Raw genomic sequence first — 25,485 nt, 5'->3', positions numbered from 1 at the left:
TAGTAAGTCGAAACCTAAACGACTTTAGATTCTATAAGGGGGTTATAACCTGGAATAACTGGAAATCTTTATCGAGAAACAAATAAGTTAAGGCCATAGAAATTGAATAGATTTAGATCTTTATGTAAGTTATAATAACCCACGCTAAAAATTGTGTTCAGCGGTACAGTATTAAAAAGATCAAAAATAATATTTTTAAGCTGGAATCCGAGTTGCTGGAATATCTGCCCTCTACAAAGCCAGCAGTGGATGCCAGCACCCTAGGAATATCTCAGCCCCAAATAAACTTTTTGAGATTTTATTCCGATCGGGAAATTTCACAGAATGTTCCTTTTCACAAAGTTTACCTCCTATTGGGATTTAGATTTGATTTCAAATTTCACTAAAAAATAACCGAAGTGATATGATAAAGCTATCCATTATAGCTAAATAAAAATTATAAAGGATATCCATTGAGACAGGGATAATATTAAAATATCTTTATCCAGCAACCTTAGTGTAATGGTAGAGCAACCGGCTACGGTGCAAAAGGTCGTGGGTTATATTCCCGTTCGGATCAATCCAAAGACGTCGTATTTCCCTCGATACTCAACAATTAAGAGAAGAATAAACAGTTATCGGAGCAATCCAGGGAGATCTACCTTCGGGTAAATAATTACCGAAAGAAGAGCCTTCAGGTCTGCGGTAGCAAACTTACTTATTTAGCATAAGACTTTTCGTTTCATTAAGACGTTAAAATACATTCTTACCTTAAATCCATGGTGACTATATGCTCCCGAATTTTTATCCAGTCTTTCTGTAATAATGTTAATTGTCTTTCTGAGCAGTTTCACATTTTCAAGAAAAGTTCACTTTCGAGTGAAACAATCGTATAGTATAAATCAAATGGTATTAGAATTAAACCTAATACTTTGCCCTAGTATTGCGGATATAAAATTAATTTACTTTTTTTAAAAAATATTTCAAAGTTTATATATAAGAACAAAAAAATTGTGTCAAAAAAAAATTAGGGAAAAACGTTTTGAAGCTTTAATTACAGACTCCTAAATCATGGATTCTCCTTCGAAAAAAATGCTCATAAAATGCTGATAATAGTACCCTTTAAAAACATTAGGCCTAAACTTCAAAAATGATAATAAAATTGGAAGGCTTCGAATCTTTTGATGTTCCTATAAAAAAATGTGAAAATTTTTTTTTCATGAAGCGGATTGTTTATGAAAACTGCGATTAACCCAAAGAGCGTGGTTCTTAAATACCTCAATGGTATCGTGCTTATTTTTTTATAAGAACTTTTTACAGAGCGATTCTCGGCTTAATGGTCTGATCTGTCAACTTAGAAACTTAGGAGTTCTAAATTCAAATTATCGCTATTAAAGTTAAAAATTAAAGATCTTTAGGCAAAAATTATAAGAGGACGTGAGATCATGAACTGATTGTAAGCTTTAGAATGAAGAACAAAAGCATTTTTAAGAACAACTTCAGAACATCACAACCTAACAATCAGACGAAAATAAGAACAATTGAATGGCTCGGTGCTTATAAGAAAGAAGAAATGTGTATCATGCAGGGGTAAATTAATCGATCTTTATTTTTAAAAGATAGTATACATGTAGTACGCACTTTGTTATAAAACCAACTCAATATCAAGAGTAATTGATTGTAAACATGTTAAAAGACAATGGAAAGGAAAAATCTTACACGTTTATTTTTTATAAGAACAAACTATATAAGAACATAAGGCTTCGATAGCCAAAATGTTAAGAACAAGTTAAGAACATTTTAAGGCTTTTGTGGACTTTAGAAAAGCGAATTTCATAGGAAAATAGACAAAAATACTCAAAAAATGGCTAAAATAAGAACATGTTAAGAACATTTTTAGGTTTAAAACTCAAAAAGAACATCCCGAGGCTTAAAAAGTTTTGGATGTTCTTAAAAAAAGAACGTGTAGTGATTTCCTTTATGTCCCATAATGCTTTGTTTACCGTTTATATTAGACGTATTGGTGAAAGTGTATAACTTCATTGGAAATCTGTTGACCTGGTGGAAAAGAGCTTGATTCTCACCATGCAATATCAATACACGTTTTTAACAAGAACAAACTATATAAGAATATGAGATTTTGATGGCCAATGATGTAAGACAATCTTAAGGCTTCCCAAACTCTAAAAAAAAACAATTTCTTAGGAAATCGCACAATAAACTCTCAAAAAAAGGTGAAAGTAAGAACAATTTAAGAACATTTTTAGCCTTAAAACTGTTGGAAGTTCTTTTAAATCAAAAAACGTGTACAACTTTTAAGAAATACAATTTTTGGAAAAACATAAAGGTTCAAGAATTTTCAAAATTGATTATAACAAATATAATGTTGAGTAAAAGTTCTTATAGCTAAAGATTCCTATATTCCTTATTTTAGAGAGTATAAGTGTATTTTTCATCTCTCTTACCAAAAGAATACGTAAGTCACCACACTGCTGTGCTGGAATGAAATTAATAACATGTTTAACAGAGTGACTAGCGCAGTGAGATACAGATGACAATGTTAGTAAACTATTCCATTAGAAAAACAGCGAAAATGAATGGCTTATGATGGCGCTGTTTGTCAAGCTAAATTTTGGACACCTCACTTTTATAGTATAGTCATATTCAATTGCGTAATATGTAGAAAATTTAATTCCACTTTTTACTTTCCAAACCAAAAATTTTAACTATATGAAATTAATAGAAACACAGTGCTAGTTGAAAGGAAACCAGTATGTCCGGCGAAGATATAACGCGTTAAAACAACAGTATTTTTAGATACCTCCTCAATTCAACAAACTGAGAATCCCGAATAGCTATGTTTTTAATTCCCCAATAGTCGAAAAGCCGGACCGCATTGAGTTACTTACTACAAGGGCTTCATTACCTCCATAAATATCCAAAATTCCATTAAAACGTTACCGTTGTTTTGCATAAGATTCAACTTTCCGCGCTAAGATTTTTTCACTGTCTTCTCCGGGACAACCAGAATGAGAAAAGGTTTTTTTCTAGAGGTAAAGGAAATCTTGCGTTTACTTACGAAAATGCCTAACTTTCCAAAGCTCGTTTTTCAACCACCCTGTCGCGGTCTTTTTCCACTAAAAAGTGGCAGTGGGAAGTGGAATGTTTTGCAAAACGACAGTAGTATTCCATTATAAAAAAGTCACAAAAAACAAAACTTTTCACATTGCTCAGTTCTGCAATCATTCAAATAGAATCTGACATCCTTGAACACACTTTCGTGCAAACTGTCATTTAAGCATATGTCAATTAGTATAATTTACGACATTTGTTAGTGCATACTTTCCACATAAAATTCCTTCAAATTCCAATTAGTTAGATCAAAATTGGCATTGATTAGCGCAATAATAATACTCTTTAATGAAGCTTAAGTTAATAGACTGGTAGGTCTAATTCGTATTAAAAATCAATCATTAGCTTTCGAAATTTCCATTTCTCTGCTAAAACTATCGTAATCTGTGGCCAAGTTTCTATTTCCGCTAAAGTCGGCAGTACAAGGCAGCAATTTTAAGAACTTTCAGGCCCGCCGGAAGCGGGGAGACTGGGGATATTTCAGCCTCCCCAGTTTTGAGCAAATGAGATTTAGTTTTGTCTCAAATTCCTAACAAAATTTATCTCATTTTGACCCTTCAGCCTCCCAACTTTTACGGTTGTTTCGCCGGGCCTGTTACTCATTAAGCATTCAAAATGACTTTTTCTAAGTCATAACGGCTATATCGAGACGTGGCGGTTATCATGATATAGCCGAACCTTATATTTGACCTTTTCGCAAAATTTACCTTGATATTTGTGCAACATTTCAAACTTGAGATTGAATCTAACGTTTTCTTTTTTTTGAAATTTGCTGGTAAATGTTACATTGGGTTCTTCAAGAAAAAAATTGAATATGGTGGAGGGGTGGAGGATATAACATTTTTTGGAAATTTACCTCCTAGATATTGTGAATTTTGACCCCCGGACAAGCATCAGCTGACCCCCCGGACATTCAAAATCACTCCTAATCAGAGAAAGTTTGCCCGCAAAACAAGGCAAATTTTTCACTACCCTCGGACAAAATATCCAATATTTCCTCCAAAAAGAGTAAACTTGCGCCGTTTTTTAAAGAACTATAGATATTTAATTGATTAACTTTGCACCGTCATCGAGTCAGGAACGTTCAATCTCGGTGTGAATATTTTCCCCGTCCAGGCACTTATAAACTCTTTCTACACTTTGTAGTTCTCTGTAATTCGAAAAAATGAAATTTTCTAATCGAGTTAGAGGGAGTCTAACCTAATGTATGAGAAATTTCTTTTTCGTGTCCGAAATGTTTATAGCATTAAAAGCGCGTTGATTAGCTCTAATAGGGATCACCATTTAACTAAAATGCTCTGACAAATTAGTGCACAGTAACTAAGATAAGATCTAGAGACAGTAGTTTAACTTAATTTCTTCATTAACAGAACCGACCCTTGCTTTAGCTGGACCAATTTAAAGATTTTTACTTTTAAGAACCTAATCTTGGCATAGGTAATCCTTGTCTTTCAAAAGTAGAAAAAGAGATTGATTTTCCTGTATTGTCAGTGATTTCTATCAATGCTAAATCCATTCTTAATTGTTATCTTTTTCTTCCGTTTTATTAAATTTTCAGTCAGACTTTTTAGAATATAAGCTCAAGACTAGACTGATATAACTTCAAAGTATATAGAAAAGCATCGAACATAATTAAATCAAAATTAATTGTAAAGGCTTAAGAGCTACACACCTCAAAATATTTTGCGATTGTTTTGTTTTAGCCAATTATCACAGCGCTTTAAAAGCTCTTCTAAAATTCTTCCCAAATCTGAATGAAAAAGATCGAAGCGGCGCACCAACCTGGGCAGATTCTCTTACGGCGTTATGACCTTTAGAGTACTTACATGCCAGCGCTGCGTGATCAGAATCTGTTTGGAGATCATGTTGTTAAACAATAACCAAACAAATCATTAATTTCTTTTTTCCATCACTTCTATTCCTTCTTAAGGTCGATCTCCACTTGCGCGCTGCGATCGCACCTTTTGGCTTCAATCCTTTTAGCTTGGAAAATTATGACGTCATAATGAACACATTTCAACTTTTTTCAGCCGTTACGTCAGATCGCGCCAATGGAATGGTTTCATTTTTCTTTTGACCAATAGCGTGGAAGCTTTGATCGAAAAAGTGCGATCGCAGCGCGCGCAAGTGGAGACTGGCCTTTAATCAATTTACTACCATAACAATTAAATCTTTCCCTTCCACAAGGGGCATACTGTTACAACAAAACCGATAGATTTTTCCTTCCGATATTTTCTAACTTTGGAGTATGAAAAGTCAAGGGAATATGTAAATCTCAGGATTGCCCTATAACTTGGATCAGATATTAACATTTCCTTATCAAAAGTCAATAAATAGATTTTCAAAATTGGTGTTTACTGCGATATTTTTAGTTTTAAAGGATTTTTTTCCTAATTTCCCAGATTTCATCTTTTGTCATGATTTTTTTTTGATAGTTTATTATTTACCATTCCTCCCACTGCTAAAACATGTTTTTAAGGTCTTAGCACCTTTTTTGTCGGCTTTAGAAAACATGTAATATGCATTTGTTTCTAAGGAGATTAAGAAGGTTACATTATTTTAACTTGGTACATTATTTTAACGATTTTACTGTTAATTTTTTCATCAAGCTTTGCTGTATATCATGTACTTACATTATCGTTACAGTGAAATAAGTGATACTCTTTTTTCGATTTGACCCATCTACTACAATCAAAGTCATAATATTTGAGAAAAAAAGGAAATTTCCACGCAATCTTACAACCACAAACGATTTGGAAGCGCTCTAAATTAGGTTGGAAGAGTAGGTTTTTAACTTACGACTTTAGGATCTGAGGATCAAAAAGAAAGTCCAGGTCCAATAGGGCTCAGGATATAGCCTGGAAGTCTATAAACCGAATTGAAATATTCGAATAAATTTATCAATTTTAAATTGCTAAAAAAGAGGAAATAATCGAAATTCTCAATATATTTTGAGCGAGATTGTAGATACTGAATTCAAACAGACCTTTTTGCTTAAAAAGTCTTGTGAAAGTCTCGAATTTCTTTTTCTTCAACCTTTGAAGTAGTTTTTGAAGCATCAAAATAGATCAAAATAGACGATGGCGGAGAGTGTCAAAACTACCAAAATTATCGTAAATCAACACTCTTTATAACAAATTTTGAATCCCCTTTCCCTGCCTAAATATTAAAACATCCTCACCTGGCCATAATAAATACTCATACACCTTTTCGACAGTTGCCGCGCGGGCACTTTTTTGTCCGCTTTACCCCACTAAAATTATCTCAGTCCTTTTTTCGCATCTATAGACAATAGAAAAATGTGTCAAAAAAGGATTGGATCGAGTTTAGGGGGATGATTAAATAATCAAGTGACACGCGCCTGACCGCACGACTACGGTCGAAAAGGTATATTCTTGTTAAAAGCAACTACGGTATGATTCCCAAAAAACAATATTGGAAGCTCCCTCAACAAAACCTAAAAAGAAGCTACTAGCTTTATAGACTAGAGTCTACTTCTGGCTGAAAAAGACAAATTGGAATTGAAAGATATAATCACAAAAATGAGAAACAAACATCAATAACAGATTTGCAACCCTTATTCTCAAATAAAAATATTGCTTCATACTGTTTTTACCTTCCAAAAACAACTAAAATCTGGCGGACTGTTTTAAAGACCAATATTATATTATTCCCAAAATTTTCATCAATTAGTTGAAATTTAAGGAATGCAGACAAAATTAAATCGAATTACGTTATAAATTGAAAATCCTGGTTCGAATAGAAATAGGTAATTATCAATTTTGATTGGTCATTAAGAATCTTGATATGAAAGTAAGATAAGTCATAAATCACCAGTCTAACTGACAACACGATAATGTCTCCCGTGCGTTTCCGTTTTCTACTTTCCAATGTTACTTCCAATCCAGCGTTTGTATGAAAACCACGCAAACAGAGCAACTCGTGGAAGAAATAATTTTGATTCTAGCCTTCAGTTATACCTTATCGGTTTTCTACTTTCCAACGGAAAAATACAAACTGTATTACAGTCACCATCATTTTAACACACACGGAGAACACAAATTTGTTCCAGTTAAGGAAAAAATCGAATTATCGAGTAAAGTTTTTTTGAGGCATTGATGGAACCATAAAACTTATTCGAGTTAAAGAGACTCGATTGTAAATTGTACATAGTTGTCGTAAATTGATCAAGAAAAAAGGTCAATAAGTCGGTAGGAAACAAGCTATTTTTCTACAAAACTTTATTTGCACACCTAACTAACTAACTATTCAAAAGCAAGTTTAGATACCATGTTTTGATTTTCTCTCAGTGGAGTCTTCTAGACCCCCCCCTCATTATTCGAATGTCTTAATAACTCGAACAAGTTTTCTGGTTCCTTCAGTTATCAATGTCTTATAAGCCAATCTCCCATATAACTCGAAATTTCCTTAACTCGAACAAATTTATGTTCCCCGTGCGTGTTTGAGTGACGGAGACTTCATTGTATTACACATCTATTACATATTTTTCACAAAACAAAATAAATGCAAGGCCAGCATTGACTAAAACTCGTTTAAAATATAAAAATATTATACTTCATCATATCGGCATTTCATGTTAGAAGTGATCCATCTTCAAAAACATTACAGACAATTAGCGCACATCTTTCAACAAAATATCTACTCTACTACTACTTCATCAAATCCCCAATCTTTCTGTTTGTCGTAACCGCTAATGTTTTGAAATACACTTTTACTAAGGTCGAGTCTCCATAACTCGAACACACGTGGAACATATATCAATTTGTTCGAATTATGAGATTTTGACTTACGCTACTTTGCTACTTCATCATTATTTCAATATTTTCATTTGCCGTAACCACTAATGTTTTGAAATACAGTTTTTAGACTTCGACTAAGGTTAAGTCACCTTAACTTGAACACACACACGTGGAGCATGATGAGATTTCGACTAATGGTAACTCTATTGTACCTAAGATGACACAGTTACCCAGAATCCCAGCCACTATATCGGCTCTTAACTTATATACCACCAGAAAACAATACCTTATCGGCCAAAACTTAGTCGGCCCTAAGTGAATAAACTTTGACTTGGTGGCTAAAATTAGGGCCGACTAAAAATTTGGGCCGAATTAAAAGTCTATAATTAAGCTTTCCTTAACCCACTTTTCATATCGGTATTACTTTAACAAAGAATTTACGAATATATAATAATTGAAAAATTTTTAGTTGGTCTTAATTATTAGTCGGCCCTTAGTGACTAAATTTTGACGAGGTGAATAAAATTAGGGCCGACTAAGTTTTGGCCAATAAGGTAGTTCGGAATCAAAGAAAGTTTGAGCTGCTTAGTCATATTATTCAGTCATAGGAACGATTGCCGAGTGATCTAAGACGTCAAAAACCAGTAGATCCTGGTTCGTTTCCCCGCACCTGCCAACGTTCCGCTCAATTCATACAAGATAGCTGAGCCAGCTGGCCATGGACCCAAAAAAACAATCGAGAAGCTGTCCAGAAGTTCTACATCTCTGAGCTATTCACGTAAAGTATCTCCGTTAATGAAGTATAAAGATCTCTACAATTTTAGCACCTTATTTAAAGTTTATTGCTCAATGAATTTGAATGAAAGAAGACTTTGATAAATTGATGGTAAGATTTGCCAAAAGGATATCTCCCAATTTAGATAGATATTAAATTTTAATCATGACTCTCAGCCCCTCTAGCTGTGTGTCTGACCTTACAATTATTGGATAGTTTCAAAGATATTTGAAAAGACCATTGATCTTTAACTATTTGACTGGATCGGGCTTCCCATATAATAAGAATTGTGTCCTGTCCTTGCCCTGTCTAGGTTACTAGTCCACCATGCTAACTAGTGAACCATGTTGTTTTTATTCTTGCTTGTCAATAGCCGGACGAATGTTTGAACGTTCGAAAATATAACGAAAAAAACAGAAAACAACACACCGTCCAATCTATCAAAAAGTCTTAAGTGGCCAGACCCTACAGACCAAGGGGAATCTCATAGATAGCCCATAAGTGGTTAGTAGATTTTTTCAGGTTTCAGTGAATCTTAACTGTAAGGGTGTGAAAGAACACTTTTTTTATAAGCATATGCTTAGAATATAAATAAGCATAAAATTAGATTTTTTAGCTAAGCACATTGAGCCTCGATCCGAATTTCCCGTAATTCGATTTGTTGATTTTCTTTGGGTTCAAGAAAATTTTGTATTCTTAAGTCAGAACATTGATTCGGCTCAAAGAATGAAAGTTTTCTTTGAAATTTGGCACCGCAGGTGAAAATCTTTGGTCCAAGAAAACTAAAACAGCTTTTAAAAAAGTAACCCTAAAAAGGTAAGCTTTTTAGAAAAGCTGGACATTTTTTTTGTATTTCAGCTTGGAGGTATGCTTAGAATTATGCTTATTTATTCCGATTTGAGCCTAAGTGTACTTATAAACGTTATCCTTATAACAAAGTGTGACATGTAGTTGTGTAAGGTTTGGGAAAATCTTTGTGGGCAAATCTTAGAAAAATGTTCCCCAAAATTTGCCTAGCAATGTATATGTTTTGTTGATTTCAAATGAATGCGAAACGTTTGGATCAAATTTTTATGACACCTAGTCAAAGTTATTTTTAACTGTTATTTGAGACCGTCCTAATACCTTCCGTGACTTTACCGTTTACAAACAGGAAATTTAGGTTAATCATTTCGGTTAGGTTAATACACACTTGTGAAGTACGAGTGATATACACTTGTCTCCGAAAATGATAGTATATGTTATGAAATGCATCAGATTATTCACTTGACCCTTTCTCACAGACCCAGTAGGATTTTTTCAGCCAGTTGGGGTAAAAAGAACGGACTGAAACTTTATGGGAATTGATATTCACATACACGTTTTTTTTTATATAAGGAACACATTAAAGGAACTCGAGGCTCAAAATGGTCCAAAAAATAAGGAATTGTTTAGAGGAACTGCTCAGGCTGAGAATAAGAAAACAAGTTTTAAGGAACAGTAAGAGATGGTTATCCAAACTTAGCAGCTATGTAAATAAGGAACTCGATAAGGAACTTTGAGGCTGAAATTCTCTGTAAAAATAAGGAACTCCAGGCTCAGAGCGAAGTTAAGGTTCCTTATAAAAAAAAAACGTGTATATTTTATGAATGTGGATTTCAATTCTTTTGTTTTAAAGTCAGAAAATTCAGTGGGGATGGGAAAAATAGTGAATATTTTGCAGTGAGGATTGGTTTATTTGATTATCTTCAGTGGGGACCAACTTGGAGGATAATTTTCCACCAGAGACGATATTTTGGCCAATTTTTCCAGTGGGAAGGGTTCCAGTGAGTCTGTGAGAAGGGGGTGTAATTATGCACTCGACCCTTTAGCGAAAAGGTATTCTTTCTTAGAATTGTTTTCGAAAAAGTCAAACTTTTAGACTGTTATATTTCCAGCAATAGACCTATAACGGAAACAATCCAATTTGGAATAATCAAGCTGTCTGCTCCTAACTGACATAAATGTCACCTAAAAACAGGCTCTACCAATGAAGTACAAGCTCGAAGGGCTAGAAGAAAATCTTCAACCTTTCCAAGGCAAGAAAAAGTGAAGCCTTTAAAATGTGCGCCGTATTTTTTATGACGGATTGAATCTAGAGATTTCTTTGTTTTGGAGTGGTACATTTTTAAAAATCTTGCAGTAAATTTTACTTTCAATCCGGCATTTATGGGAAATCCACGCGGACCACGCTGAGTCGCGCGACTTTAGTAGGATATAACGGCGTCGAATCCTACCAAGGATATTATCTTCGGAATTATATTTCATTCGGCTTTAGCGCGTTTTATTTTTGAGCGAACTTTTAGACTTTTACCCATAAGTACTTCACGATAACCTCATAATAATTCCCTTCACAAAAGAAAATATTTATCACAAAGCAAACAGTTGCCAAAATGAACACTTGCCATCCCATCTGTCGATTGGTAATAAGTTCCTGTTGCTAATAGAGAGAATTATCCAAGGTCGATCGGCCTAAACTTTGGACCTTTTTAGAATACCGAATAAATTATTCAAGTTTTAAGGCAATAACTTTTTTGAATTTCCCAAACGTCATCAATTTTTACCGTAGCACTGAGACAATAGATAGAACAGTAGATGTAGCACTCTCGATAAACTACCTTATAGGCTAAAACTTAGTCGGCCCTAAGTGACTAAATTTTGGCTTGGTGACTAAAATTTGGGTCGACTAAAAATTTGGACCAAATTAAAACTTTATAATTAAGCTTTCCTTAATCCACTTTTCATATCGGATTAACCTTAGAGCAAATTTAGAAATGGCTCAAATAAGTCGGTCTTAATTATTAGTCGGCCCTTAGTGACTAAATTTTGACGAGGTGACTAAAATTAGGGCCGACTAATAATTGTTAAGGCCGACTAAGTTTTGGCCGATAAGGTACACCATTTTCAAAAAAACTCCGATTAAAGATTTTGCTTGGTCAGTTTCTCAGCCTCCGGGTTTCTGTGAAGAGAGAAAATTACATACCTCGTCTTCATCATGGTATCGTTATTGTACCCAATCCTCCTCATCTTCGTTCTCTTTATGTCAAAGTTCTTCAAAAACCTCCCATGCATCAATGTTTTAAGCTCTAAAGAAGTGAATTTGAAGAATTTTGGAACAATATCGCTACTTGAAATACAACGGAATCGAACATTGCTATTATTAAATTTCGCTTTTCTATATTTGAGTACCTTAGAGGAAAAAACCTTAGCGGCAACACTCCATTATTTGATAATACCGAGTTTATGTATCGGAGGATATCGAGGGCGACGGTAAGTGAAATCGATATAAAACAAAGTCGATAGTTGATGTACGGCTCTATATCGCATTTGCTCACCTAAACAGACGACGGTATTTTGGTGTTTTTACCGTCGTCGAGCAAAGTGGACGGTGGTTTTGGAGACTTTATACCGTCCCCCTCGATTTATCTCGAATACAGAAACTCGCTAATATTGAAAGTCACCGTCAACAAGAAGCTGTAACTCGCATAAACGACATTCTACTATTCGATATGCTCCATTATTCAATGAAAATCCACTTCCCCTTGAAAATCGAATTAGAGAGCGTCAATGATATGTTGATTAATCAAGTTTGCTTGAATCTCGAACTTTTCCCGAGTTTGAATATCATCTTCTTAGTAGAAGCTCATGGGAAGGTTGACCTAATGAAGACAGTTGTAAGAAAAAGAATGCAATAAAAAATGATGTTTCTATATTCAATATAACTATAGAAAAATTTACATACATTACATTTCAGAGGGGGAGAACAACTCTGGAACTATAGGGCATAGGGTTGATGTCACATTTTTTATTGATCATTTTCATTCGATAGAAATGTTCATTTTCTGTTTCATGGTGAGAAAATTTACCGCTGCGATCTTCCTTCATTAACATTGTTGTCAGCCTAAAAAAGACATGGAAAAAATAAAAATTTGGATTGAACATTTTTTAATAAGAGCATTCAAAATTTTGAAACCTTCGAATGTTCGTAACTTTTTGAATTTTAAACCTCAGAATTGTCTTAAAATTTTCTTAATCCCACCATTTTGTGACTATTTTCATGCAAAGTCCATGGTAAAGCCTTATGTTCTTAACTTGTTCTTAATATTGTGGCCATCAAAGACTTTATATTCTTATATAGTCTGTTCTTATAAAAAAACGTGTAGAAAGTAGAGTATAGTACACTATAGGAAAAACTTTCCATGAAAAGGGGGAAGAATAAACACAGTCACTCTCTAAGGTTCCTTGAAAAGGCTTTTATTTTTAGGTTGAGATGTTCGTCCTCTGTTAGGTTAAAGATGTTATATAAAATTGTAATAAAATTTGAGATTTTCTCCCTGTTAGACTTTGGTTACGAATGGGGAAATAAATTTTCAAAAAATGTTTTACAAAAGTCTAGTGAAGTTACTCAGGGTATTCAATTTTGCGAGCCCGCAAAACCTTAATATGCAGGGGGGGGGGGTCAACATTTATAATACCAACCCATAGCCCAAAAAAACTGACTTTTGACCTTTTGAGCTAAGTTAACACCACCACCCCAAAATTGGTATCGATACCAACTTGAAAATCATAATTTTCAGAAAAAGGGGGGACCTGCCCCCTTATTTTGGTATCGATACCAGCTTGAAAATCATAATTTTCAGAAAAAGGGGGGACCCACCCCCTTAATTTGGTATCGATACCAACATGACTTTTTGAATTTGACAAAATATCATGGGACCCACCCCCTAATTTAGTACCAATACCAATCTAACAAATTTGAGTTTAAAGCTGTTTAAAGGGGACCCATCCCCTCCCACACAAACAGGGTACTAAGAGAAACTTCAAAAAAACTCATTTTTGAAATACTCTTTCTTCAACACAACACAAAAAATGTCATATGCTAAAATAGAAAATGACTGAAAACTGACAATATAATAAAAACAAACCCAATGAAGCTAGCAAAATCAATTGAATCAATATTATCTGAATATAATTGATGTGAAAAAACTAGGAGAAGCTATTATTAGTTGTTATGTGCAGATATGTAATTTTTGCGCAGATATGTAATTTCTGCGCATATATGTAATTATTTTGCGCAGATATGTAATTTCTGCGCAAATATGTAATTATTTTGCGCAACTATGTAATTTTGAGCTGTGCAGATATGTAATTAAATTTCTGCGCAGATATGTAAAACACGACCTTTTGGACTTACTTTATTTATTTTGAAAAACTGACTCGATTTTAACATTAATTTTTCAAAGTATTTAATCGCATTGTTCTTGGACTATGACAGACATTTGGCGATTGTTGTTTTTCTTATAAGCATCATCTTTATAAGAAACAAGTCAATATCTTTTTATCAAAGTGATATTGGCTTTCGGCGGTTGGTTCTATCAAAGCAACTAGGGGACAGTGCTAAATGACTTATAAGCATCAACTTTATAAGAACACAATTCATAACTCTTAAACCAATAGATATTAGCTTTTGGCGTTTGGTTCTTTCAAAGCAAATATAGGATTGTGCTTAAGTTAGAAAAATGTATTTTTCTTATAAGCATCAAATTTATAAGAACACAATTCATAACTCTTAAACCAATGATTATTAGCTTTTGGCGTTTGGTTCTTTCAAAGCATATATAGGATTGTGTTTAAGCTAGAAAAATTTATTTTTCTTTTAAGCATCAACTTTATAAGAACACGATTCATAACTCTTAAACCAACAGATATTAGCCTTTAGCGTTTGGTTCTTTCAAAAGCCATATTGCAAGCTAGAAAAAATTGCAAGAAGAAAAAGTTTTTTCGGCGATTGGTTGTATAAGCAAACGAGGGGACTGGGGCTAAAGGAAATTTTTGTTTTTCTTATAAGCATCAACTTGATAAGAACACAATTCATAATTCTCCAAACAAAACAACATTAATTTTTCTTATAAGCATCAACTTGATAAGAACACAATTCATAACAAACCAATGATTATTAGCTTTCGGTGATCGGTCTTTCAAAGCAAATATAGGATTGTGCCTAAAAGAGAAACATTTATTTTTCTTATAAGCAAAATTTTATAAGAACACAATTCATAACTTTTAAACAATATTTGTTAGCTATTGTTTGATAAATCAAATCTCTGAAACTTCTTATAAACTAATGTTAGATTTAGGAAAATTCTCTATTTCTTTCGATAGAGCCGTTGCAGAATGCTGATTCCACTTAGAAAAAAAAAATTTCTCTCCTTTTAGATGGCTTAAAGTTGAATATTTTGCCTTGGTTTAATTTATAGGGGGAAAATAAAAAAGGCATGTAATTTTTTTAAATATCTTTAACAATCAGTGTCAAAATATTCCTGAAATATATAACATTCTTCAGAATTTAAGTTCGAGCGAGAATCACACCTTCAATAACCCCACTCTATTTCATTGGATAATTCAATCAAATATAATGACTTTGCTCGTAGAACCATGAAAAGGAAAAGGAAGTTTTTTTATCATAAATTAGTCCATGTTTTATATATATATAAATTTTACTATTTCCTATTCCTAGGTTAAAATAGTGCCCGAAGCGATCTGGATAGGATAACAGAAAGTTAGCATTTTCGAGCTTCTTCCAATATCCATGCGTAAGATATGGGCCATATAATTACGTTGTTGCAATTTGATAAACTCACTAACATCTTTCACATGACATATTGCACGGAGTCGATTATTGCTAATGAGCATACGATAATCGTTGTTTTTCTCGTCGACATGTTTCTGGCCATTACGTACCATTCTGCGCAGAAACTTTCTGTACGTTGTATCGAGGCGATCTTGTTGGGCTTGCGATAGGTTCCAATTTTGGCACGAATAAGTGAGCCTGCTGCGTACATAGCTGTTGAGGAATTTGATTCGTGTCTTGAGATTCATCCCAAAGTTCTGTAAAAGATTGGATAATTCTGAGAATTTGGACGTGGCTAGCATGATTCGGTGGTTGATTTCAGTATTTCCTGTATTAGGTTCTTCACAATTGATCATACTTCCGAGATACTTGAATTCACGAACATTTTTAAGTGTGGTATTATCGATTGAGATAATGGATTTTGGGTATTCATCATCAGCAAAGTTGTGGTTAAGGATCATTGTTTCTGTTTTACCTTTGTTTATGGTCAACCCGAATCTATTAAATGTCGAATTTAAAAGATCTGCTGCTGAATCCAGACTGCGGAGATTTGTTAAGAATAGCACAATGTCATCCGCATAACCACACCATGGGAGTATCGCATTTCCATTTAACTTAATGTTACGATTTCTCAATTGATAACGCTGATTGCGTTTGATACTTCGGGGGTTAATTCGATACTTGTGTTCGAAGAAATCTATATCGGTTGCTTTCTCCATAAAGACACGCATTACATAATCGATAAAGAGGTTAAATAAAAAAGGACTTTCAGGTCCTCCTTGTCTAACGCCTGACGAAGTTTTGAAGGATACATTTGCGTCATCAAAGGTTAATGAGGTGTTCGAATAGAGTTTTTCAAGAATTGGGAACATTCGTGGACAGCTTCCATCTGTGAATCTTAGTCGAATAGAATCAAATAACCACTTTCTAGGGATGTGATCAAAAGCAGCTGTAAGATCAACGAACATCAGGTATAGTGGTTGTTGTTTTCGATTTGAAATTTGTTGAATTCTCTTAATTGTATAGATGCCATCTGCCGTACCTCTATCCTTACTTTTTTATTCATAGAATTATATTTCACAGGTCTATCGACCTCTACGAAATAATTTTAGATTTATAAATTGTCTAATTCTTCATCTGTCGTCCAGTCGTCAGAAGATATGGACAGAGAAGACGTTGTTTTGGTCTTTGTTCTAGGTTTTCGAACTAGGCGAAGGTTTGTTCTAGGGCTTCCTCTTACATGCCAAACGAAATCATTATTTTTTAAATTCATTTTATTCGCCTTTTGGCACATATCTTTAATAATTTTTCTTTCGTTGATGGTGAAGTCGTCTGTAATGCTAAAGCCACCAATTTCATTGAATCGTTTCAGCTTATGCAGATTTTGCATTATCCGTTCTTTTTCCTCTATACTTTTTAAGATCAACTTGATTGGACGCCCAATGAAGCCCTTTTCTGTTTTGTCCAATGCGATGATGGTGGGACGGTTTGATATCTTGGACGCCAATGTTACCTAGTATACCTTCAATATCTATTTGTCTTGTTCCTGTTGTTCCTCTTTGTTATCTACTCTAATTCCACCATTCCATGTATAATAATATTTCGTTTTCTTGATTCGATGTCTCTGTCTTCATTCTTGTTTTCTTGTTGGTGTTCTCTCACTGCTGATTTGATATTATCCTTGTGTTTCTTAGTTATTTCAGCGTATGTTTTTTCTGATGATTTTTCTATGTAATTCGTCGTCTGCTTTTATTCTTTCTTTTATAATCTGCTTGGTTTTTATTTCAAAGTCAGCCATCTTATTGTTTAAGATGTTTTCGATATCGTTCTTAAGGCTGCGGTTCTTGGCTAGCTGGTTGTTGAGCTTTTTAATGACGTCGTCCTTCTTCTCAATCTCCCTCTGCATCATATGATACGAGTTCTCACCTATTTTACTCATTAGAGATCGTGTTATCCGCACGCAATTCTGACATAGATATTGTTCGTTATAAGTGTTGGCAAAAATTTGCAGCTGATAAAGCGGTAATTGTGTGCACTCGTAGTGTACCATGCGGTGGCATTTTCGGCATTTTAGACGGTTTTGGTCATCGTCATCTGAGCAGGAGGTGAGAGTGCATGTTTGGTTTTGTTTAGCTTCTTCAAATGGTTGTTTTTCTTGCTTTTTGTCGGTTTTTTCGTTCATGTTTTTGATTTTGCTAAATTTCAACCATTTTTGAAGAACTACACAAAATGCGTGTTGACTAACTGACGTCAAATAAAAACTTACGAAATCCATTTTGCTCGTCTGCGATTTGGGATTCGTACCAAGGACGCAATCTTTCGAGAACTATGTTAACCATCAATTTGCACACGGTAGAGCCGATACTCAAACCACGGTATTTTTGAGGGTCTTTCTTCGATCCTTTACCTTTCCATAAGGTTTGTAGACGGGAATTTCCCCATGCAGAGGGCACATCAATATCATTCCAAAGTCTATTGGACATTCTATGAATAACTTGGAGCATTATGGGGTGCGACAATTTATTTAATAAGTCGGGTTGGACATCCTTTGAGGCTTTGTTTGATTTGAGTTTCTTCAATTGTAGATCGATTTCGTCCAAATTCGGTGGTTCGTCATTTATTTGTATTGATTGGGATATACGTTGTAATTCAGGGATAAATCGCGGTAAGTTGTTGTTTAATTCTTCAGGAGTGTATGATTTCGATGGGTCTAACGGATTAAAATGCGATCGAAAGTGTTTAAGTAAGTTCTCAGTTGGGCATGCGCTGGAGATCGGTTTAAGAGTAGAAGATTGCTTTTTAGCACGTTGGAACAGCTTTTGTAATTTGCGATTAATTGCGAGATCGCTGATTTTATCGGCTTCGGCTTTAAAGTGTTGATTCTTAAGATATCGTGCTCTGAGTCGGATTTTCTTCCTTGCTTTGGAAAGTATTGCTTTGTCTGCATTTTTAGCATGCTCAAACAAATCTTTTAATTTTTGGTCATTATGCCATGGAGGGGTTGTCACAGGATTAACAAGTTTAGGTAGAGACAACCAATAGAATTTTACTTTATCTCACTGTAATGTAAAGAAATGCAATCCATATCTACAAAATCAATAAAGTTTACATAGATGCGAGATCTTGAGTCGAGGTTTTATCGAAGATCTCATTGTGTTGTACTTTTTTATTATGTTGTACCGATAAGATAAATAGAAAATCCGAATCTTTTACTTATACCTTTCTAGATGGGTTCGCATTTTTTAAAGAGTTTGGATACTCTTATTTATTTTTTTTTTTTTCAGCCTAAGATATTCTTAACATGTTCTCCCTTGTTAACTTTGTAATAACTACCGTATTTTTTCAAATAAACGCCATGGGCGTCTTTTTAATTTTAAGACTTTCAGGAGGGGTGTTTATTCGAGGGTATATACCATTCTACCAAGAGTTATTTGATTCTTATAAAGTAGTTGCTTATAGGAAGAATTACTATGCTCATAATATTATACGCCTTTCCTTGTTTACTTTGTAAGAACTAAATACTGAAAGGTATATGACCATCTATGAAAAGCTATCGATTTGATTCTTATAAAATAGGTGCTTATAAGAAAAATAAATATGCACAGATAATGCGCCATCCCTTATTTACTTTGTAAAAACTAACAACCGAAGGGTATATCACAGTCTATCAAGAGTTATTGATTTGATTCTTATAAAGTAGTTGCTTATGGGAAGAATTACTATGCTCATAATATTATACGCCTTTCCTTGTTTACTTTGTAAGAACTAATTACCGAAGGGTATATCACCGTCTATCAAGAGTTATTGATTTGATTCTTATAAAGTATATGCTTATAAGAAAAATGAATATGCTTATATTATGTGCCGTTCCTTGTTTACTTTGTAAAAACTAATTTCCGAAAGGTATATGGCCGTCTATCAAGAGTTATTGCTTTGATTCTTATAAAGATGATGCTTACACTAAAAATAGTCATATCCATTTTAGGCGCTATTCCATGTTTGCTTTGAAAGAACCAATCACCGAAAGTTAAAACTTACTGGTTGAATAGTTATAGATCATGATGCTTAAACGAAAAATAATTATTTTCATTTAAGGCCCTATTCTATTCCATTCAAAAGTTATGGATATTTTTCTTATAAAGTTGATGCTTAGAAGATATTACTTCTTGTATTTGATAGATATTAAGCAGATATTCAATGGGTAAAAGTTGGTTATTGAGATTTATTAACCCGAGGTGATGTAATATTCAACGAGGCGAAGCCGAGTTGAATATACATCACCGAGGGTTAATAAATCCAATAACCAACGAAAACCTATTGAATATATGTTTTATTATATACCTAGAGGCAAAAATAAAACATTAATTATGTCAATAGCTAAACGTTTCACTTAAAACACTCCCATAATCGAACGTTCGAATGTTTTTCTTTCTTAATGATTTTCTTAATTACTTTAAGTCATAAAATTTGTTTATGAAATTGACAATAGATTTATTTTAATGAATTTCTTTGATAACAACAAGAGCAACAAAAAAACTCAAACTTTGAAAGCAAAATTTGAAAAAAAAATTCTACCGTGGTATAATAGCCATGGTATATCAGGAATTATTCAATGGCTGTTTTTGCCTACAGGTATATAATAATAAGCAGATATTCAATGGGTAAAAGTTGGTTATTGAGATTTATTAACCCAAGGTGATGTAATATTCAACGAGGCGGAGCCGAGTTGAATATACATCACCGAGGGTTAATAAATCCAATAACCAACGAAAACCTATTGAATATATGTTTTATTATATACCTAGAGGCAAAAACAAAACATTAATTTTGTCAATAGTCGAACGTTTCACATAAAACACTCCCATAATCGAACGTTCGAATGTTTTTCTTTTTTAAAGATTTTCTTAATTACTTTTAGTCATAAAATGTGTTCATGAAATTGACAATAGATTTATTTTAATGAATTTCTTTGATATAACAACAAAAACGACAAAAAAAATCAAACTTTGAAAGCAAAATTTGAAAAAAAATTCTACCGTGGTATAATAGCCATGGTATATCAGGAATTATTCAATGGCTGTTTTTGCCTACAGGTATATAATAATAGCTAAAATACTTAAGTCTTAAAAAGGTAAAAGTAATGGTAAAATCTATCAAGGGGGTACCATTGATTTTAAAGATCGTGTTTTACATATCTGCGCAGAAATTTAATTACTTATCTGCGCAGCTCGAAATTACATAGTTGCGCAAAATAATTACATATTTGCGCAGAAATTACATTTCTGCGCAAAATAATTACATATATGCGCAGAAATTACATATCTGCGCACAACATTAGTACATAATTTTTGAACAGAATAGATTCACTCATTACCAAATGCTATCACAGAAAAAATGTTTTTGCTTCAGGCTTGATCAAAAATAAAACTTGAAAATATCGAAAAAGTCCAAAATAAACAAACTTCAAAGTCATTTATACTTATTACTCATTTACAGTCATTATACTCAAAGGCTAAAACAAATCCAATTGAAACCTGTTTAGACTGATATGTACCCCGGGGTATTTTCTAGCTATAAGAGCAAAAATTAGGAAAGTTTTGCAGTCATTTTGATATGGATACCAACTTTCTGAATCATATTATTTAAAAAAAGAGATACCAATTCCCCTATTTTGGTATCAATACCAACTGAGGATAACTCTTTTTTTCTAAAAAAGGGGGACCCACCCCCATCAATACCAACTTGACTTTTCAGACTTTTAAAGAAAAAAAAGACACCACCACCCGGCTATGGGTCTTGTATCAGGATGTTGACCCCCCCTGTAATATCAGGCACGACGCAACGGCTACGGCAGGTACGGCGGCTGCCGTACCAGATTTTCACAAAAATACCCGAAGTTTTCCTCTTCGTCGGTAAAATCGCTATAAAATCGCTTAAATATTCTTATTCACCGTACCAGATATAAAAAGCTTCCGTCGTGCCTGAATATGTTCTTATTATATAGTCTTTCTTACAAAAAAAATCGTTTGGCCGCCTGATCTTTGAAAATCGAAAATTCTAAAGCAGATTTTGATTACTCCAAGCTTTGCACTCTAAAAAGTCCTTACTGCTGCGGACGGTTTTGATATCTTTCATCAACAGTGGCATAATTATGGAAAACAATAAGTCAATAGCAAGACATAGTCGAAAGAACTTGACAGGAGTAATGTTAATTTCTATTTTTAAATATGTTTCGATATATTAAAAAAAAAATATCATCATCAGTAATTATTTAGTGTTCTAAAAATAAATAAAAATTAGGTTATTAAAAGTGCAAGTAAAATGATAAAATGAGACGAAGTATAAAAAAGGACGAAATCAGAATAATCAAACTATCAAATTAACTTTGCAACGTTTTCTGGATATTCAAGACACCTCTTAAACGTTCATTCCATAAGTACTCCCTTTCAGACAAAGCGTGCTTTCCTCTAGAGTACATGTTTTCAAGGTACTGAACTGAGATATCAGTTTTCTCTTTACCAACACTACAAGTTTTTGAGTGTTCCAAAACTGCCGAGGTTCGTGATTTTTGGAAATGTTCCTTAAACCTTTGACCAAATTTTGTGGTAGTTTTACCAACATAGAGTGATAAGCACGAGCTTATGGAAAACTTCGTAGAAGAATTTTCATTTCAGACCGACTATCAGTTTAAGACAATAAATTCACTCAATTTTTTCAAAATCTGCCGCGGGAAATGTTACTGTTTAACTTGGCTAAGACGGAAATCAAAATCATATGTGACGGAAGGACTAAATACCTTATTTTGGCAGGAACTAATTTTGGCGAATTCGGCAAATTTAGACAAAATTCGCTAAAATTTGTTCCCGCCAAAATTAAATATTTTGCTAACTAGCCAAAATAAGTTCTCGTCAATTTTGAATTTTTTGTCATTCGCCAAAATTAGTTCCCGCCAAAATCAAAAAAATTCATCAATCGCAAAAATAAGTTCTCGCCAAATTTAAAAGATTTCAGGATTTTTGCCGCTCGTCAAAATTAATTCCGGCCAAAATAAGTTCCCTTAAGGTAATTAAAATCCGTACTTGTAAAGCAACGTGTCGAGCAAGTTCAGGGATGGAATATCCAGTTAGCTCGAGATACTTCGATTCCATGATGACTTCTGAAAGCTTCGGTGAGAAATCGACCACATATTGGACTGGCATTGCTGAAAAAGGGAAGATGTAGACATTATTATACACCTGTAAGCAAAACAGCCATTGAATAATAGCTGTTATAGAGGCTCCCCAAGTCGACCCTCAATTCACGTATTCACGTATAAATTTTTGCCAATTCACGTATTCACGTACGAAAAAATCTCTCTTTTCATCACGTTCACGCGCTAAGTTTGCTTTTAATACTTTGGTTAAACTTTAGTGACCTTATTATGAGCTAACTTTGAAATTTTATGAACCCAGGAGGAAACTATGATTCTTACACTAGAACTTTTTTACCAGCGTGAAGTTGTATGCCGTTTTGTGACTATTCTCGCTAGATTCGACCTTTTAAAGCTGTTTTAAAGCTATATGAGCTTTCATATTGAGAGAAGTTTTAATCCTGTCACGCCTGAATTACTATAGCTTGGGTGTATGGCGGTGATGTAAACCTGCTTGTTATCGGGGACGCAAATGCAAACTCTAAATTAAGCCATAGCGTTAAGGACTTCCTTCCTTGCAGAATCTTAAGAAGTCTTTTACATTGAGGATTAATTTCAGATGAAGGGGTAACTATCCCAGCTGACACAAAATGTTGTTTTAGCGTTCATCTAACGTTCTATAGACGTTATGGACGTTAAATGTACATCGAAACAATGTTGTGTTCAAGCTCGGATGATGGTTTGGACCGAGAGAAATCTTTTTTAAATTTAGAATTTTTAGATTTCTTGAAAACGCATGTGTACTTATCATCATCTTTAAAGATTATATTTTGATTTGCGTAGTCTTGGCTTACAGAGCTGCCTTTTTTTGCAAATCGTTGAAAGAGTAAATCCCCTTCTCTGCTTCCAAAATACTACCTCGGTTACTACGGTCTTAACGTTACCATAGTAACCAGGCCTATGACTTGAATTCCAATGTGAAAGGGCAAAAATTTTGTGGCAAAGGAGGCATAACCATGGTTTGCACCGACGTGAAAAAATTTTCCATTTTGATCCTCTAAATTGTTTTAAAATTACCCTACTTCAGACAAATTTGGACGCGAAATGGAGGCAATATTCCCAAATGAATAATGGGAATTAAGAATACTTTTTCTTTGCAAAAAAAAAGTAGGGATCACGGGGCCCTACCCGACCATTGCGCATTTCTCTCTAAGAGAGTTGCAAAAATCATAAAGTCTTAAATTAGTCTTTCTAAAGGTCAGGTTTTTCACAAACTCGAGTCAAAGGAGAATGAAAAGTCAAGAAAGTAAGAAAAGTTTTGTGAAAATGTCTCTCTAAAGGTCGCTTTTTTTCACTGCTTATTACCGAATGGTTGATTTAGCCGACAGCTAAAGTGTATCCAGATATAATTAGCAGTGGAAACAAGAATGCCTGTAACTTTTAATAATCCGCAATATTTTTTTACTTGTTTTAGAGAATCAAAAGCGCTATATTTGAATTTATTTTTGGTTGAAAAATGCGCGATTTTTAGCGGTTAAATTTGCGATTGCAAAAATTGAGCCCCCTTTCTATTTTTCGCTACAAAATTCATCTCCACACCAGTGGTAGTTCAACCTTATATTAGGTTAAGAAGGTTTTCCGATTTCAAGGCAAACAGAAAAGTTCTTCGGGACCCTAAATACCCATTGGTGGCACTTTTCTGTGAAATATCAATCTCCAAACTTTTACTAAAAACGGTTCTACTAAAACTAGCGATTCTCTAAAACAAGCAAAAAAATGTTCGTAATTATATCGGACTATCAAAAGTTACAGGCATTCTTGTTTCCACTGCCAATTATATCTGGATACACTTTTTTTAGTAAGTATATTTATTTGGTGGTCTACCCCTTTTTCTATTTGCCCTAGACCTAAGAGCTCGAATGCTGGATTGTGGGGCGCCACACATTTTCAGCTACCAGGTACTTACCGCATAGAACAGATTAGTTAATCCATGGTTAATCTATGCTACTTATTTGCTGAGTTTACCATGACCGGGGAGCGAACGCAAAAACCCGTGGATTAATAGGCGAATGTTTTACTAACTAAGCTACCTGGCCTTTGTTAAGAAACCAATCAATTAGAAATTCAAAAAGAAAAATATCAATACTTCAATTTCGTGGGAAATTGCTAAGAGACAATAATATTTGATAATATATAGGAAAAGAATTTTCCTTCCTCGATAAACATTCAATGTCTTAACAAATACGCAATATAACAACACTGAATATTACTACATGACGCAATGAGCTTTTCCAGAAAAAAGTTTTTACTTCCACTGTTGAGGATATTGATTTTTCGAAGTGTGGAACTCCCTGGATATCCTACTTTATTAGTAAAGACCCCCTGGATATCCACTGTTACAAATATGCTCAACCCCCTGGATATCGTTTTTTTTCTTACTTGAAAAGGCACTTTACCCATGGATATCCGCTCCCTTGTAGATATTTAACCCCTTGGATATCCACTTCTGAACAGGAAATCGTTAACCCCCTGCATATCCGATATCCTCGACAGGGGGGGGCAAGGACTATTTCTGGAAAAAGCCCAATGCCCGGGTGCACTTAGAGAGAATGAGTACCTGGTAATATGCAAGCCTTTTAGGGTCCCTTTCTTATCACACTCAAAAATTATATAGTGCTTTGAAAATTTAGTCTCTCAAAGAGTCGATTTTCAAGCTTCTGCTCGTCATGCATACCATAACGCCCCCCCCAGACTTCATATTTGCAGCTTCGAATTTGTTGAATAACATAACACTCAAATCGAACAAATATGCATATCATGTCAATATTTAGTCAGGTGGATAGGTATGTGGTAAGGAGGAGCTTAAGATTAAGGGTTGCCTTTTTTGATTCCTGGTAATTTCGTAAGGAAGAAAATAATGTTAGGGAGTGATAGCCGAGCGTAGTGCAGTGCCACTAAACAGTGGTTCCCCCGTGTCATATCCCACTCCTTACTATATTCTTATTACACCCCTGTGTCACAGACCCACCGGGACCCCAGCTTGAAATTCAATGTTTAAAAA

At 34.2% G+C, this 25,485-nt stretch overlaps 1 protein-coding gene across 3 annotated transcripts in view; it reads right to left on the bottom strand.

The window, feature by feature from the left end:
• Nucleotides 1–25,485, bottom strand: part of LOC136822830 (uncharacterized) — a 94,146-nt gene that overhangs the window by 27,688 nt on the left and 40,973 nt on the right. For 2 of the 3 annotated variants that reach the window (XM_067079141.1, XM_067079142.1), the window contains 3 exons: nt 22,375–22,496; nt 12,407–12,565; nt 11,648–11,750 (listed from right to left, as the gene is read on the bottom strand). The gene's annotated coding sequence lies outside the window, so the exon portion shown is untranslated. Of the gene's footprint in view, nt 1–749; nt 904–11,647; nt 11,751–12,406; nt 12,566–22,374; nt 22,497–25,485 lie in introns of those variants that run through there. The other variant, XM_067079143.1, reaches the window with a different exon arrangement.

Source organism: Clytia hemisphaerica, unplaced genomic scaffold (assembly GCF_902728285.1).
Source record: "Clytia hemisphaerica strain Z4C2 unplaced genomic scaffold, Clytia hemisphaerica genome assembly, whole genome shotgun sequence".
NCBI lineage: Eukaryota > Metazoa > Cnidaria > Hydrozoa > Leptothecata > Clytiidae > Clytia > Clytia hemisphaerica.
The sequence above is the reverse complement of the archived record's forward strand: the minus strand, read 5'-3'. Positions and strand labels throughout refer to the sequence as shown.